Here is a 14,483-nt window from a genome sequence, read left to right on the forward strand (position 1 = left end):
CCAGGCCCGTCGGCCAGTGCTCCCCCACACCTCTTCTTCGTCCTCTTGGTCCCGAGCCGTCATCCGGATCCCTTGGCCCAGCGGTCGCCACCGCCACCACCGCCCGCCGCCCGCCACCAGCGCTGCCCTGGCCCCGCCGCCACCACCAAAGCCCCGCCATCACCGCGTTTCCCACACCCCCCGCCAGCGCTGCCCTCCCTCCTGCCCCCGCCGACACAACGCCGCCGCCGACGCCATTGCCGACCTCGCAACCCTCCCTCGCCGCCGCCGCCGCCAGCGCTGCTCATGATCAGCCCCCGCCGCCATCACCACGCTCCCCACCCCCTCCGCCAGCGCTGCACTCGCCCCCGTCCGCGGCCCCGCCGCCCCCAACGCCATACTCCCTCCTTCAGCCTCCTCTGCTCTCCCGCTGCCGCCGCCATCACCCCTCTCCCCATCCCCCTCCAGCACCGCCCTCTCCCCCGCCCCCCCCCCAGCCGCCGGCCTTGCCGTACTCCCTCAATCTCCCGCCTCTGCTCTCCCGGCCTCCGCGCCAGCACCGCCCTCACGCCCTCTCCCGCCACCGCCGCCGCCGCCAGCGCTCCCCGCGCCCCAGCGCCCACCGTCAAAGCCCCCATTGTCGCCGCCGCCATCGCCGCCCTGGAGCCATCCACGCGGTTGCCATTGCCTACATCGCCACCCTCCCCTGCCTCCGCCGCCGGCGCCGCCGCCCCCGCCCCCGCCGCCGCCGCGGGGTCCTCCTACAACTCCCAGGCCCAGGGCTGCCTGCTGGTGCAGGCCTCCACCAGTCTTGGGGGTGCGGTTGGGGGTAAACCTGGTGGCGGTAGGGGGGCGGGGTGTATGCCGGTCTGGGTCCTGGGGAATCCCAGGATGCCAGAGTTCCACGACTTCTGGCACCATCAGGGAAATGGCAGTGTCCCATGGAACCTCCGGTGGCGCGAAGTGGCCTCGCTGCGGGCCAGGAGTGGCCCGCCGCCCACGCCAGGGGCATTCGGAGGAGGCGGGGAGCCGGACTGGACGGGGACGCGGTGACGGCGGAGCCGGCCAGCGGGTCGATGTTCGCCACCAGAGCGGAGCATCTGCATGGCGCGCGCTCACGAGGCAGTCCGGGAGCAGGCTCTTGGGGCGCGGGGAGCCAGGTCCCAGCGTCGACGGCTATACCACCCTGAACGCGCCCGATCTCCTCTGAATTCGGGAGCTAAGCAGGGAGGGGCCTGGTTAGTACTTGGATGGGAGACCGCCTGGGAATACCTGTAGGCTTTTGCTTGCCTCTCCTTTTGCGCCGCCGCCCCGGCGTGGCTCCCTCCGAACCCCTGCCGCCCCTTGCCCCTCTGAAGCCGCCCAGCCAGCCGAAGGTCCCCCTGGCCAGAGGCCGGTCAGCCACCCGGCACTACAAGCTGGCAGCCCCGGCCGCACACCAGGCCCGTCGGCCAGGGCTCCACCCCACACCCTCTTCTTAGTCCTCTTCGCTGAGGCAGGCCGTCAGCCTGCAGCAGTTATCCAAGCCTGTGTCTCCGCCGGCAGGCACCTCTACCCACACCCCCGCACGCCCCCTCCCATCGCCCACAAGAGCCAGGAGCCCTCCCTTCCCGCCGTTCGTGGTGGCCCCAACACACAGGGCACAAAGTGCCGGGTCAAACCAGGGGACAGAGGGAGCAGCACCCAAACACACCGCACGCCCTTGGACTCCAGGAGAGACCACCACAAGGGGAAGTGCAGGCACGCAGGCACACAACCCTCACAACCAGGGTGCCTGTGGGCTGCCACTCTCCTCCCTTGGGGGGGGTCCCTGGGCCGGGCTCGGAGCCCACTGGCCCACCGGCCTGGCCCGGGGCCTTCAAGGGTGACTGCCAATACCCGGGCACTGCCTCTGTAGTGGAGCCCAGCCCCGGGCACGACCACACTCCGGTGGAGGCTGCCACTTCAACACAGCCTCAGCGAGTCTGTCCCAGTCCATGTGCCCGCCTGTGCGTCCCTCCCCCCCGGCCCCCCCACGTCTCTCTGGCTCTGTGACGTGCCTGTTGGGCTCTGCCTCTCGCTCAGGAGCTCTCTCCCGCGAGCCAGCCCCCTTTTTCTCTGTCTCTGTCCATGTCTCTCTGTATGTCGGGATACATACGTGTACATATACGTGTATATTTCCATCTCGCTCCCTCTTACGCCTCCTCCCGTTCTGTCTGTCGGTCCCTGTCCTGCGGGGACTCTAGTCCCTGTCCCCTTTGAACGCAGGATATGGTGAGGCCAGAAGGAACACCAACGGAGCCACGGATAGGGGCTGATAGCACCATTTCTCACGGGCGGCTGGCTTGGAGACACGGCAGGCGGGCCGCCCGATCCCCAACGGTCGGCCGTTTCTCTGCCAACCCACCGACACACCGACCGTCGACCCACCAAGCCGGCCCACTGCAATCCGCCCCTCTGCAATTTGCAGTCCACCACCAGCTTCCTAGCTTGGCCAGCGCAGCACCTCCGGGGCCCATGGCCAACTGGCAACAGCTGATGGCCAGCGGTCACAGCTGATGACCATGCAGCCCCACGCAGCACCCCTCCACGCGAGGCCCAGAGCCTCAAACTGCTCTCTGGGAGTCTGTCCCCAGTCCCCGTCTGTCTCTCTCCGCCACTCTCTTGCTCCGTCTCTGGCCTCTCTCACCTCCCCGGGTCAGGAGACGTGACGTGTAGCCACTGAAGTGACCGAGTTTATGGCGGGACTCCGGGTGCTGACGAGGGGCGAGGGCCCAGACTGAAGGCTTGTGACGAAGGGTGGCTGCAGACCCAGCTCCTGCACCCTGGTGGCGGGTGGCTCGCCCTGGCTTTGGGCCAGTGGGTGGGGCGCCCAGGGCCAGGGCCTGGGTTGCACGTCCCTAGGGCCGGAGGGGACTGAGAGGACCCTGCGCCCCCCTCGGTGGCCCTGAGAGGTGGGGGCAGTCCAGCAGCAAGGGGGGCTGTGCGGTTGTGGGGCTGGGATGGGGGATGAGAGGGGTTGGGGTAGGGGCCCGGGGTAAAAGCCGTTCGGGGCCTGGGGAGTCCCAGGATGCCCGGGCGCCCAGATATCTGTCACAGTCAGGGAAGTGACCGAGGCCCGTGGAGCCACTGGGGGGGCGCGAAGGGGCCTCGCTGTGTGCCAGGAGTAGCCCGTCGCCCACACCAGCGGCGTCCGGAGGAGGCGGGGAGCGGGCGGGAGGCGCTCAGGCAGACATGCTCGCCACCCGAGCGGCCCAGCAGCATGGCGCGCGCTCAGGAGGCAGGTCGGGAGCAGGCTCTTGGAGCGCCGGGAGCCGGGTCCAGCGCCTAAGGCCATACCGCCCTGAACGCGCCAGATCTCGTCTGAACTCGGAAGCTAAGCAGGGTCGGGCCTGGTTAGTACTTGGGTGGGAGACCACCTGGGAACACCTGTAGGCTTTTGCTCGCCTCTCCTTTTGCATCGCCGCCCCGGCGTGGCTCCCTCCGAACCCCTGCCGCCCCTTGCCCCTCTGCAGCCGCCCAGCCAGCCGAAGGTCCCCCTGGCCAGAGGCCGGTCAGCCACCCGGCACTACAAGCTGGCAGCCCCGGCGGCACACCAGGCCCGTCGGCCAGTGCTCCCCCCCACACCCTCTTCTTCGTCCTCTTCGGTCCCGCAGGCCGTCATCCGGATCCCTTGGCCCAGCGGCGGTCGCCACCGCCGCCGCCGCCGCCGCCGCCGCCGCCACCAGCGCTGCCCTGACCCCGCCGCCACCAAAGCCCCGCCATCACCGCGTTTCCCACACCCCGCCAGCGCTGCCCTCCCCCTGCCCCGCCGACCTGCGCAACGCCGCCGACGCCATTGCCGACCTCGCAACCCTCCCTCGCCGCCGCCGCCGCCAGCGCTGCTCATGATCAGCCCCCGCTTCTGCGCCCGCCACCGCCACGCGCCGCCGCCATCACCGCTCCCCACCCCTCCGCCAGCGCTGCACTCGCCCCGTCCGCGACCCCGCCGCCGCCAACGCCATACTCCCTCATTCAGCCTCCTCTGCTCTCCCCGCTGCCGCCGCCGCCATCACCCCTCTCCCCATCCCCGCCTCCAGCACCGCCCTCTCCCCCGCCCCCACCCCAGCCGCCGGCCTTGCCGTACTCCCTCAATCTCCCGCCTCTGCTCTCCCGGCCTCCGCGCCACCACCGCCCTCACGCCCTCTCCCGCCACCGCCGCCGCCGCCAGCGCTCCCCGCTCCCCAGTGCCCACCGTCAAAGCCCCCATTGTCGCCGCCGCCATCGCCGCCCTGGAGCCATCCACGCGGTTGCCATTGCCTACATCGCCACCCTCCCCTGCCTCCGCCGCGGACGCCGCCGCCGCCGCCGCCGCCGCCGCACTCCCAGGCCCAGGGCTGCCTGCTGGTGCAGGCCTCCACCAGTCTTGGGGGTGCGGTTGGGGGTAAACCTGGTGGCGGTAGGGGGCCGGGTTGTATGCCGGTCTGGGTGCGGGGAGTCCCAGGATGCCAGAGTTCCACGACTTCTGGCACCATCAGAAATGGCAGTGTCCCATGGAACCTCCGGTGGCGCGAAGTGGCCTCGCTGCGGGCCAGGGTAGCCCGCCGCCACGCCAGGGGCATTCGGAGGAGGCGGGGGCGGACTGGACGGGGACGCGGTGGCGGCGGAGCCGGCCAGCAGTCGATGTTCGCCACCAGAGCGGAGCATCTGCATGGCGCGCGCGCTCACGAGGCAGTCCGGGAGCAGGCTCTTGGGGCGCGGAGCCAGGTCCCAGCGTCGGCAGCTATACCACCCTGACGCGCCCGATCTCCTCTGAATTCGGGGCTAAGCTAAGCAGGGTTGGGCCTGGTTAGTACTTGGATGGGAGACCTCCTGGGAATAACTGTAGGCTTTTGCTCGCCTCTCCTTTTGCGTCGCCGCCCCGGCGTGGCTCCCTCCGAACCCGTGCCGCCCCTTGCCACTCTGCAGCTGCCCATCCAGCCGAATGTCCCCCTGGCCAGCGGCGGGTCAGCCGCCCGTCACTACAAGCTGGCAGCCCGGCCAGGGCGCCCCCCCACACCCTCTTCTTAGTCCTGTTCACTGAGGCAGGCCGTCATCCTGCAGCAGTTATCAAGCCTGTGTCTCCGCCGGCAGGCACCTCTACCCACACCCCCGCCGCCCCTCCCATCGCCCACAGAGCCAGGAGCCCTCCCTTCCCGCCGTTCGTGGTGGCCCCAACACAGGGCACAAGAGCCGGGTCAAACCAGGGGACAGAGGGCAGCACCCAAACACACACGCCGCCCTTGGACTCCAGGAGACCACCACAAGGGAAGTGCAGGCACGCAGGCACACAACCCTCACAACCAGGGTGCCTGTGGGCTGCCACTCTCCTCCCTTGAGGGGGGTCCCTGGGCAGGCTCAGCCCACTGGCCCTCCGGCCTGGCCGGGGCCTTCAAGGGTGACTGCCAATGCCGGGCACTGCCTCTGTAGTGGAGCCCAGCCCGGGCACGACCACACTCCGGTGGAGGCTGCCACTTCAACACAGCCTCAGCGAGTCTGTCCCAGTCCATGTGCCCGCCTGTGCGTCCCTCCCCCCGGCCCCCCACGTCTCTCTGGCTCTGTGACGTGCCTGTTGGGCTCTGCCTCTCGCTCAGGAGCTCTCTCCCAGAGCCAGCCCCTTTCTCTGTCTCTGTCCATGTCTCTCTGTATGTCGGGATACATACAGTGTACATATACGTGTATATTTCCATCTCGCTCCCTCTTACGCCTCCTCCCGTTCTGTCTGTCGGTCCCTGTCCTGCGGGGACTCTAGGCCCCGTCCCCGCACAAGCACGCAGGATAAGGTGAGGGCAACAAGGAACACCAACGGGGCCACGGATAGGGGCTGATAGCACCATTCCTCACGGGCGGCTGGCTTGGAGCCACGGCAGGCCGGAGCCGCCCGATCCCCAACCGGCCGAGCGCTTCCCTGCCAAGCCACCGACACACCGACCGCCGACCCACCAAGCAGGCCCACTGCAATCCGCGCCCCTCTGAAACTTGCAGTACACCACACGCGCTTCCTAGCTTGGCCCACGCACAACCTCCGGGGGCCCAAGGCCAACTGGCAACAGGAGATGGCCAAGCGGTCACAACTGATGACCATGCAGCCCCCACGCAGCACCCCTCCACGCGAGGCCCAGAGCCTCAACCTGCTCTCTGGGAGTCTGTCCCCAGTCCCCGTCTGTCTCTCTCCGCCACTCTCTTGCTCCGTCTCTGGCCTCTCTCACCTCCCGGGTCAGGAGGCGTGGCGTGTAACCACTGAAGGGACGGAGGTCGGGCGGGACTCCGGGTGCTGACGAGGCGAGGCCCAGACTGAAGGCTTGTGACGAAGGGTGGCTGCAGACCGGAGCTCCTGCACCCCGGTGCCGCGGGTGGCTCTCCCTGGCTTTGGGCCAGTGGGTGGGGGCGGCCAGGGCCTAGGGCTGGGTTGCCCGTCCCGAGGGAGGGGGGGGACTGAGTGGACCCAGCGCCCCCTCGGTGGCCCTGAGAGGTGGGGCAGTCCAGCAGCAAGGGGGCTGTGCGGTTGTGGGGCTGGGATGGGGATGAGAGGGGGTCGGGGTAGGGGCCGGGGTAAAAGCCGTTCGGGGCCTGGGAGTCCCAGGATGCCCGGGCGCCCAGATATCTGTCACAGTCAGGGAAGTGACCGAGGCCCGTGGAGCCACTGGGGGCGCGAAGGGGCCTCGCTGTGTGCTCAAGGTAGCCGTCGCCCACACCAGCGGCGTCCGGAGGCGGGGAGCGGGCGGGAGGCGCTCAGGCAGACATGCTCGCCACCCGGCAGCCCAGCAGCATGGCGCGCTCAGGAGGCAGGTCGGGAGCAGGCTCTTGGGCGCCGGGAGCGGGTCCAGCGCCTAAGGCCATACCGCCCTGAACGCGCCAGATCTCGTCTGAACTCGGAAGCTAAGCAGGGTCGGGCCTGGTTAGTACTTGGGTGGGAGACCACCTGGGAACACCTGTAGGCTTTTGCTCGCCTCTCCTTTTGCATCGCCGCCCCGTCGTGGCTCCCTCCGAACCCCTGCCGCCCCTTGCCCCTCTGCAGCCGCACAGCCATGCGAAGGTCCCCCTGGCCAGAGGCCGGTCAGCCACCCGGCACTACAAGCTGGCAGCCCCGGCGGCACACCAGGCCCGTCGGCCAGTGCTCCCCCCCACACCCTCTTCTTCGTCCTCTTCGGTCCCGCAGGCCGTCATCCGGATCCCTTCGCCCAGCGGCGGTCGCCACCGCCGCCGCCGCCGCCGCCACCAGCGCTGCCCTGGCCCCCGCCCCCCCCACCCAAGCGCCCGCCATCACCGCGTTTCCCACACTCCCCGCCAGCGCTTCCCTCTCCCCTGCCCCCGCCGACACAACGCCGCCGCCGACGCCATTGCCGACCTCGCAACCCTCCCTCGCCGCCGCCGCCGCCAGCGCTGCTCATGATCAGCCCCCGCTTCTGCGCCGCCGCCGCCGCCGCCGCCATCACCACGCTCCCCACCCCCTCCGCCAGCGCTGCACTCGCCCCAGTCCGCGACCCCGCCGCCGCCAACGCCATACTCCCTCATTCAGCCTCCTCTGCTCTCCCCGCTGCCGCCGCCGCCATCACCCCTCTCCCCATCCCCGCCTCCAGCACCGCCCTCTCCCCCGCCCCCACCCCAGCCGCCGGCCTTGCCGTACTCCCTCAATCTCCCGCCTCTGCTCTCCCGGCCTCCGCGCCAGCACCGCCCTCACGCCCTCTCCCGCCACCGCCGCCGCCGCCAGCGCTCCCCGCGCCCCAGCGCCCACCGTCAAAGCCCCCATTGTCGCCGCCGCCATCGCCGCCCTGGAGCCATCCACGCGGTTGCCATTGCCTACATCGCCACCCTCCCCTGCCTCCGCCGCGGACGCCGCCGCCGCCGCCGCCGCCGCTGCCGCGGGGTCCTCCCACAACTCCCAGGCCCAGGGCTGCCTGCTGGTGCAGGCCTCCACCAGTCTTAGGGGTGCGGTTGGGGGTAAACCTGGTGGCGGAAGGGGGGCGGGGTGTATGCCGGTCTGGGTCCTGGGGAATCCCAGGATGCCAGAGTTCCACGACTTCTGGCACCATCAGGGAAATGGCAGTGTCCCATGGAACCTCCGGTGGCGCGAAGTGGCCTCGCTGCGGGCCAGGGTAGCCCGCCGCCACGCCAGGGGCATTCGGAGGGCGGGGAGCGGACTGGGCGGGACGCGGTGGCGGAGCCGGCCAGCGGGTCGATGTTCGCCACCAGAGCGGAGCATCTGCATGGCGCGCGCTCACGAGGCAGTCCGGGAGCAGGCTCTTGGGGCGCGGGAGCCAGGTCCCAGCGTCGGCGGCTATACCACCCTGAGCAGCGCCCGATCTCCTCTGAATTCGGGAGCTAAGCAGGGAGGGGCCTGGTTAGTACTTGGATGGGAGACCGCCTGGGAATACCTGTAGGCTTTTGCTTGCCTCTCCTTTTGCGCCGCCGCCCCGGCGTGGCTCCCTCCGAACCCCTGCCGCCCCTTGCCCCTCTGAAGCCGCCCAGCCAGCCGAAGGTCCCCCTGGCCAGAGGCCGGTCAGCCACCCGGCACTACAAGCTGGCAGCCCCGGCCGCACACCAGGCCCGTCGGCCAGGGCTCCACCCCACACCCTCTTCTTAGTCCTCTTCGCTGAGGCAGGCCGTCAGCCTGCAGCAGTTATCCAAGCCTGTGTCTCCGCCGGCAGGCACCTCTACCCACACCCCCGCACGCCCCCTCCCATCGCCCACAAGAGCCAGGAGCCCTCCCTTCCCGCCGTTCGTGGTGGCCCCAACACACAGGGCACAAAGAGCCGGGTCAAACCAGGGGACAGGGTGAGCACCACCCAAACACACCGCACGCCCCTGGGCCCCAGGAGAGACCACCACAAGGGAAGTGCAGGCACGCAGGCACAACCCTCACAACCAGGGTGCCTGTGGGCTGCCACTCTCCTCCCTTGGGGGGGGTCCCTGGGCGGGGCTCGGAGCCCACTGGCCCTCCGGCCTGGCCCGGGGCCTTCAAGGGTGACTGCCAATACCCGGGCACTGCCTCTGTAGTGGAGCCCAGCCCCGGGCACGACCACACTCCGGTGGAGGCTGCCACTTCAACACAGCCTCAGCGAGTCTGTCCCAGTCCATGTGCCCGCCTGTGCGTCCCTCCCCCCCGGCCCCCCCACGTCTCTCTGGCTCTGTGACGTGCCTGTTGGGCTCTGCCTCTCGCTCAGGAGCTCTCTCCCGCGAGCCAGCCCCCTTTTTCTCTGTCTCTGTCCATGTCTCTCTGTATGTCGGGATACATACGTGTACATATACGTGTATATTTCCATCTCGCTCCCTCTTACGCCTCCTCCCGTTCTGTCTGTCGGTCCCTGTCCTGCGGGGACTCTAGTCCCGTCCCAAGTACGCAGGATATGATGAGGCCAAGAAGGAACATCCACGGAGACACGAATAGAGGGCTGATAGCAACATATCTCACGGGCGGCTGGCTTGGAGACCACGGCAGGCGGCCGCCCGATCCCCAACCGTCGGCCGTTTCTCTGCCAACCCACCGACACACCGACCGTCGACCCACCAAGCCGGCCCACTGCAATCCGCGCCCCTCTGCAATTTGCAGTCCACCACCCGCGCTTCCTAGCTTGGCCAACGCAGCACCTCCGGGGGCCCATGGCCAACTGGCAACAGCTGATGGCCAAGCGGTCACAGCTGATGACCATGCAGCCCCCACGCAGCACCCCTCCACGCGAGGCCCAGAGCCTCAAACTGCTCTCTGGGAGTCTGTCCCCAGTCCCCGTCTGTCTCTCTCCGCCACTCTCTTGCTCCGTCTCTGGCCTCTCTCACCTCCCCGGGTCAGGAGACGTGACGTGTAGCCACTGAAGGGACCGGAGGTCGGGCGGGACTCCGGGTGCTGACGAGGGGCGAGGGCCCAGACTGAAGGCTTGTGACGAAGGGTGGCTGCAGACCGGAGCTCCTGCACCCTGGTGGCGCGGGTGGCTCTCCCTGGCTTTGGGCCAGTGGGTGGGGCCGGCCAGGGCCAGGGCCTGGGTTGCACGTCCCTAGGGCCGGAGGGGACTGAGAGGACCCTGCGCCCCCCTCGGTGGCCCTGAGAGGTGGGGGCAGTCCAGCAGCAAGGGGGGCTGTGCGGTTGTGGGGCTGGGATGGGGGATGAGAGGGGTTGGGGTAGGGGCCCGGGGTAAAAGCCGTTCGGGGCCTGGGGAGTCCCAGGATGCCCGGGCGCCCAGATATCTGTCACAGTCAGGGAAGTGACCGAGGCCCGTGGAGCCACTGGGGGGGCGCGAAGGGGCCTCGCTGTGCGCCAGGAGTAGCCCGTCGCCCACACCAGCGGCGTCCGGAGGAGGCGGGGAGCGGGCGGGAGGCGCTCAGGCAGACATGCTCGCCACCCGAGCGGCCCAGCAGCATGGCGCGCGCTCAGGAGGCAGGTCGGGAGCAGGCTCTTGGAGCGCCGGGAGCCGGGTCCAGCGCCTAAGGCCATACCGCCCTGAACGCGCCAGATCTCGTCTGAACTCGGAAGCTAAGCAGGGTCGGGCCTGGTTAGTACTTGGGTGGGAGACCACCTGGGAACACCTGTAGGCTTTTGCTCGCCTCTCCTTTTGCATCGCCGCCCCGGCGTGGCTCCCTCCGAACCCCTGCCGCCCCTTGCCCCTCTGCAGCCGCCCAGCCAGCCGAAGGTCCCCCTGGCCAGAGGCCGGTCAGCCACCCGGCACTACAAGCTGGCAGCCCCGGCGGCACACCAGGCCCGTCGGCCAGTGCTCCCCCCCACACCCTCTTCTTCGTCCTCTTCGGTCCCGCAGGCCGTCATCCGGATCCCTTCGCCCAGCGGCGGCCGCCCCCGCCGCCGCCGCCGCCACCAGCGCTGCCCTGGCCCCCGCCGCCACCACCAAAGCCCCCGCCATCACCGCGTTTCCCACCCCCGCCAGCGCTGGCCTCCCCCTGCCCCCGCCGACACAACGCCGCCGCCCGACGCCATTGCCGACCTCGCAACCCTCCCTCGCCGCCGCCGCCGCCAGCGCTGCTCACGATCAGCCCCCGCTTCTCTGCGCCGCCGCCGCCGCCGCCGCCATCACCACGCTCCCCACCCCCTCCGCCAGCGCTGCACTCGCCCCCGTCCGCGACCCCGCCGCCGCCAACGCCATACTCCCTCATTCAGCCTCCTCTGCTCTCCCCCCTGCCGCCCCCGCCATCACCCCTCTCCCCATCCCCGCCTCCAGCACCGCCCTCTCCCCCGCCCCCACCCCAGCCGCCGGCCTTGCCGTACTCCCTCAATCTCCCGCCTCTGCTCTCCCGGCCTCCGCGCCAGCACCGCCCTCACGCCCTCTCCCGCCACCGCCGCCGCCGCCAGCGCTCCCCGCGCCCCAGCGCCCACCGTCAAAGCCCCCATTGTCGCCGCCGCCATCGCCGCCCTGGAGCCATCCACGCGGTTGCCATTGCCTACATCGCCACCCTCCCCTGCCTCCGCCGCGGACGCCGCCGCCACCCGCCCGCCGCCCGCCCGCGCAACTCCCAGGCCCAGGGCTGCCTGCTGGTGCAGGCCTCCACCAGTCTTGGGGGTGCGGTTGGGGGTAAACCTGGTGGCGGTAGGGGGGCGGGGTGTATGCCGGTCTGGGTCCTGGGGAATCCCAGGATGCCAGAGTTCCACGACTTCTGGCACCATCAGGGAAATGGCAGTGTCCCATGGAACCTCCGGTGGCGCGAAGTGGCCTCGCTGCGGGCCAGGGTAGCCCGCCGCCACGCCAGGGGCATTCGGAGGAGGCGGGGAGCGGACTGGGCGGGGACGCGGTGGCGGAGCCGGCCAGCAGGTCGATGTTCGCCACCAGAGCGGAGCATCTGCATGGCGCGCGCTCACGAGGCAGTCCGGGAGCAGGCTCTTGGGGCGCGGGGAGCCAGGTCCCAGCGTCGACGGCTATACCACCCTGAACGCGCCCGATCTCCTCTGAATTCGGGAGCTAAGCAGGGAGGGGCCTGGTTAGTACTTGGATGGGAGACCGCCTGGGAATACCTGTAGGCTTTTGCTTGCCTCTCCTTTTGCGCCGCCGCCCCGGCGTGGCTCCCTCCGAACCCCTGCCGCCCCTTGCCCCTCTGAAGCCGCCCAGCCAGCCGAAGGTCCCCCTGGCCAGAGGCCGGTCAGCCACCCGGCACTACAAGCTGGCAGCCCCGTCGGCCAGGGCTCCACCCCACACCCTCTTCTTAGTCCTCTTCGCTGAGGCAGGCCGTCAGCCTGCAGCAGTTATCCAAGCCTGTGTCTCCGCCGGCAGGCACCTCTACCCACCCCCGCACGCCCCCTTCCATCGCCCACAAGAGCCAGGAGCCCTCCCTTCCCGCCGTTCGTGGTGGCCCCAACACACAGGGCACAAAGAGCCGGGTCAAACCAGGGGACAGAGGGCAGCACCCAAACACACGCCGCCCTCGGACTCCAGGAGAGACCACCACAAGGGAAGAGCAGGCACGCAGGCACACAACCCTCACAACCAGGGTGCCTGGGGGCTGCCACTCTCCTCCCTTGGGGGGTCCCTGGGCAGGCTCAGGCCCACTGGCCCTCCGGCCTGGCCGGGGCCTTCAAGGGTGACTGCCAATACCCGGGCACTGCCTCTGTAGTGGAGCCCAGCCCCGGGCACGACCACACTACGGTGGAGAGGCTGGCACTTCAACACAGCTTCAGCGAGTCTGTCCCAGTCCATGTGCACACCTATGCGTCCCTCCCCCGGCCCCCCACGTCTCTCTGGCTCTGTGACGTGCCTGTTGGGCTCTGCCTCTCGCTCAGGAGCTCTCTCCCGCGAGCCAGCCCCCTTTTTCTGTCTCTGTCCATGTCTCTCTGTATGTCGGGATACATACGTGTACATATACGTGTATATTTCCATCTCGCTCCCTCTTACGCCTCCTCCCGTTCTGTCTGTCGGTCCCTGTCCTGCGGGGACTCTAGTCCCCGTCCCCGCACAAGAACGCAGGATATGGTGAGGCCAAGAAGGAACACCAACGGAGCCACGGATAGGGGGCTGAGAGCACCATTTCTCACGGGCGGCTGGCTTGGAGACACGGCAGGCCGGAGCCGCCCGATCCCCAACCGGTCGGCCGTTTCTCTGCCAACCCACCGACACACCGACCGTCGACCCACCAAGCCGGCCCACTGCAATCCGCGCCCCTCTGCAATTTGCAGTCCACCACCCGCGCTTCCTAGCTTGGCCAACGCAGCACCTCCGGGGGCCCATGGCCAACTGGCAACAGCTGATGGCCAAGCGGTCACAGCTGATGACCATGCAGCCCCCACGCAGCACCCCTCCACGCGAGGCCCAGAGCCTCAAACTGCTCTCTGGGAGTCTGTCCCCAGTCCCCGTCTGTCTCTCTCCGCCACTCTCTTGCTCCGTCTCTGGCCTCTCTCACCTCCCCGGGTCAGGAGACGTGACGTGTAACCACTGAAGGGACGGAGGTCAGGCGGGACTCGGGTGCTGACGAGGCGAGGCCCAGACTGAAGGCTTGTGACGAAGGGTGGCTGCAGACGGGCTCCTGCACCCTGGTGGCGGGTGGCTCTCCTGGCTTTGCGCCAGTGGGTGGGGCCGGCCAGGGCCAGGGCCTGGGTTGCACGTCCCAAGCGCCGGAGGGTACTGAGAGGACCCTGCGCCCCCTCGGTGGCCCTGAGAGGTGGGGGCAGTCCAGCAGCAAGGGGGGCTCTGCGGTTATGGGGCTGGGATGGGGGATGAGAGGGGGTGGGGTAGGGGCCCGGGGTAAAAGCCATTCGGGGCCTGGGGAGACCCAGGATGCCCGGCGGCCCAGACATCTGTCAGAGTCAGGGAAGTGACCGCGGCCCGTGGAGCCACTGGGGGGGCGCGAAGGGGCCTCGCTGTGTGCCAGGAGTAGCCCGTCGCCCACACCAGCGGCGCTCGGAGGAGGCGGGGAGCGGGTCTGAGGTGCTCAGGCAGACATGCTCGCCACCGAGGCAGCCCAGCAGCATGGCGCGCTCAGGAGGCAGGTCGGAGCAGGCTCTTGGAGCGCCGGGAGCCGGGTCCAGCGCCTAAGGCCATACCGCCCTGAACGCGCCAGATCTCGTCTGAACTCGGAAGCTAAGCAGGGTCGGGCCTGGTTAGTACTTGGGTGGGAGACCACCTGGGAACACCTGTAGGCTTTTGCTCGCCTCTCCTTTTGCATCGCCGCCCCGGCGTGGCTCCCTCCGAACCCCTGCCGCCCCTTGCCCCTCTGCAGCCGCCCAGCCAGCCGAAGGTCCCCCTGGCCAGAGACCGGTCATCGGCACGGCACTACAAGCGGGCACCCCGGCCGCCACACCAGGCCCGTCGGCCAGTGCCCCCCCCCCCCCACCCTCTTCTTCGTCCTCTTCGGTCCCGCAGGCCGTCATCCGGATCCCTTCGCCCAGCGGCGGTCGCCACCGCCGCCGCCGCCGCCGCCGCCGCCGCCACCAGCGCTGCCCTGACCCCGCCGCCACCACCAAAGCCCCCGCCATCACCGCGTTTCCCACACCCCCCACCAGCGCTGCCCTCCCCCCTGCCCCCGCCGACACAACGCCGCCGCCGACGCCATTGCCGACCTCGCAACCCTCCCTCGCCGCC

The 14,483-nt window shown here is 69.8% G+C and overlaps 7 pseudogenes; all 7 read left to right on the top strand.

The window, feature by feature from the left end:
* Positions 1-1,147: 1,147 nt before the first annotated feature.
* LOC141569914 (5S ribosomal RNA) lies at positions 1,148-1,267 on the top strand (annotated as a pseudogene).
* Positions 1,268-3,283: 2,016 nt separating this feature from the next.
* On the top strand, positions 3,284-3,403 carry LOC141569908 (5S ribosomal RNA; annotated as a pseudogene).
* A 3,401-nt stretch (positions 3,404-6,804) lies between these two features.
* Positions 6,805-6,924, top strand: LOC141569911 (5S ribosomal RNA; annotated as a pseudogene).
* Positions 6,925-8,246: 1,322 nt separating this feature from the next.
* On the top strand, positions 8,247-8,370 carry LOC141569910 (5S ribosomal RNA; annotated as a pseudogene).
* Positions 8,371-10,390: 2,020 nt separating this feature from the next.
* On the top strand, positions 10,391-10,510 carry LOC141569912 (5S ribosomal RNA; annotated as a pseudogene).
* Positions 10,511-11,822: 1,312 nt separating this feature from the next.
* LOC141569909 (5S ribosomal RNA) lies at positions 11,823-11,942 on the top strand (annotated as a pseudogene).
* Positions 11,943-13,931: 1,989 nt separating this feature from the next.
* LOC141569913 (5S ribosomal RNA) lies at positions 13,932-14,051 on the top strand (annotated as a pseudogene).
* The last annotated feature ends 432 nt before the right edge of the window (positions 14,052-14,483 follow it).

Source organism: Rhinolophus sinicus, unplaced genomic scaffold (assembly GCF_036562045.2).
Source record: "Rhinolophus sinicus isolate RSC01 unplaced genomic scaffold, ASM3656204v1 Contig137, whole genome shotgun sequence".
In the NCBI taxonomy this organism is placed as follows: domain Eukaryota; kingdom Metazoa; phylum Chordata; class Mammalia; order Chiroptera; family Rhinolophidae; genus Rhinolophus; species Rhinolophus sinicus.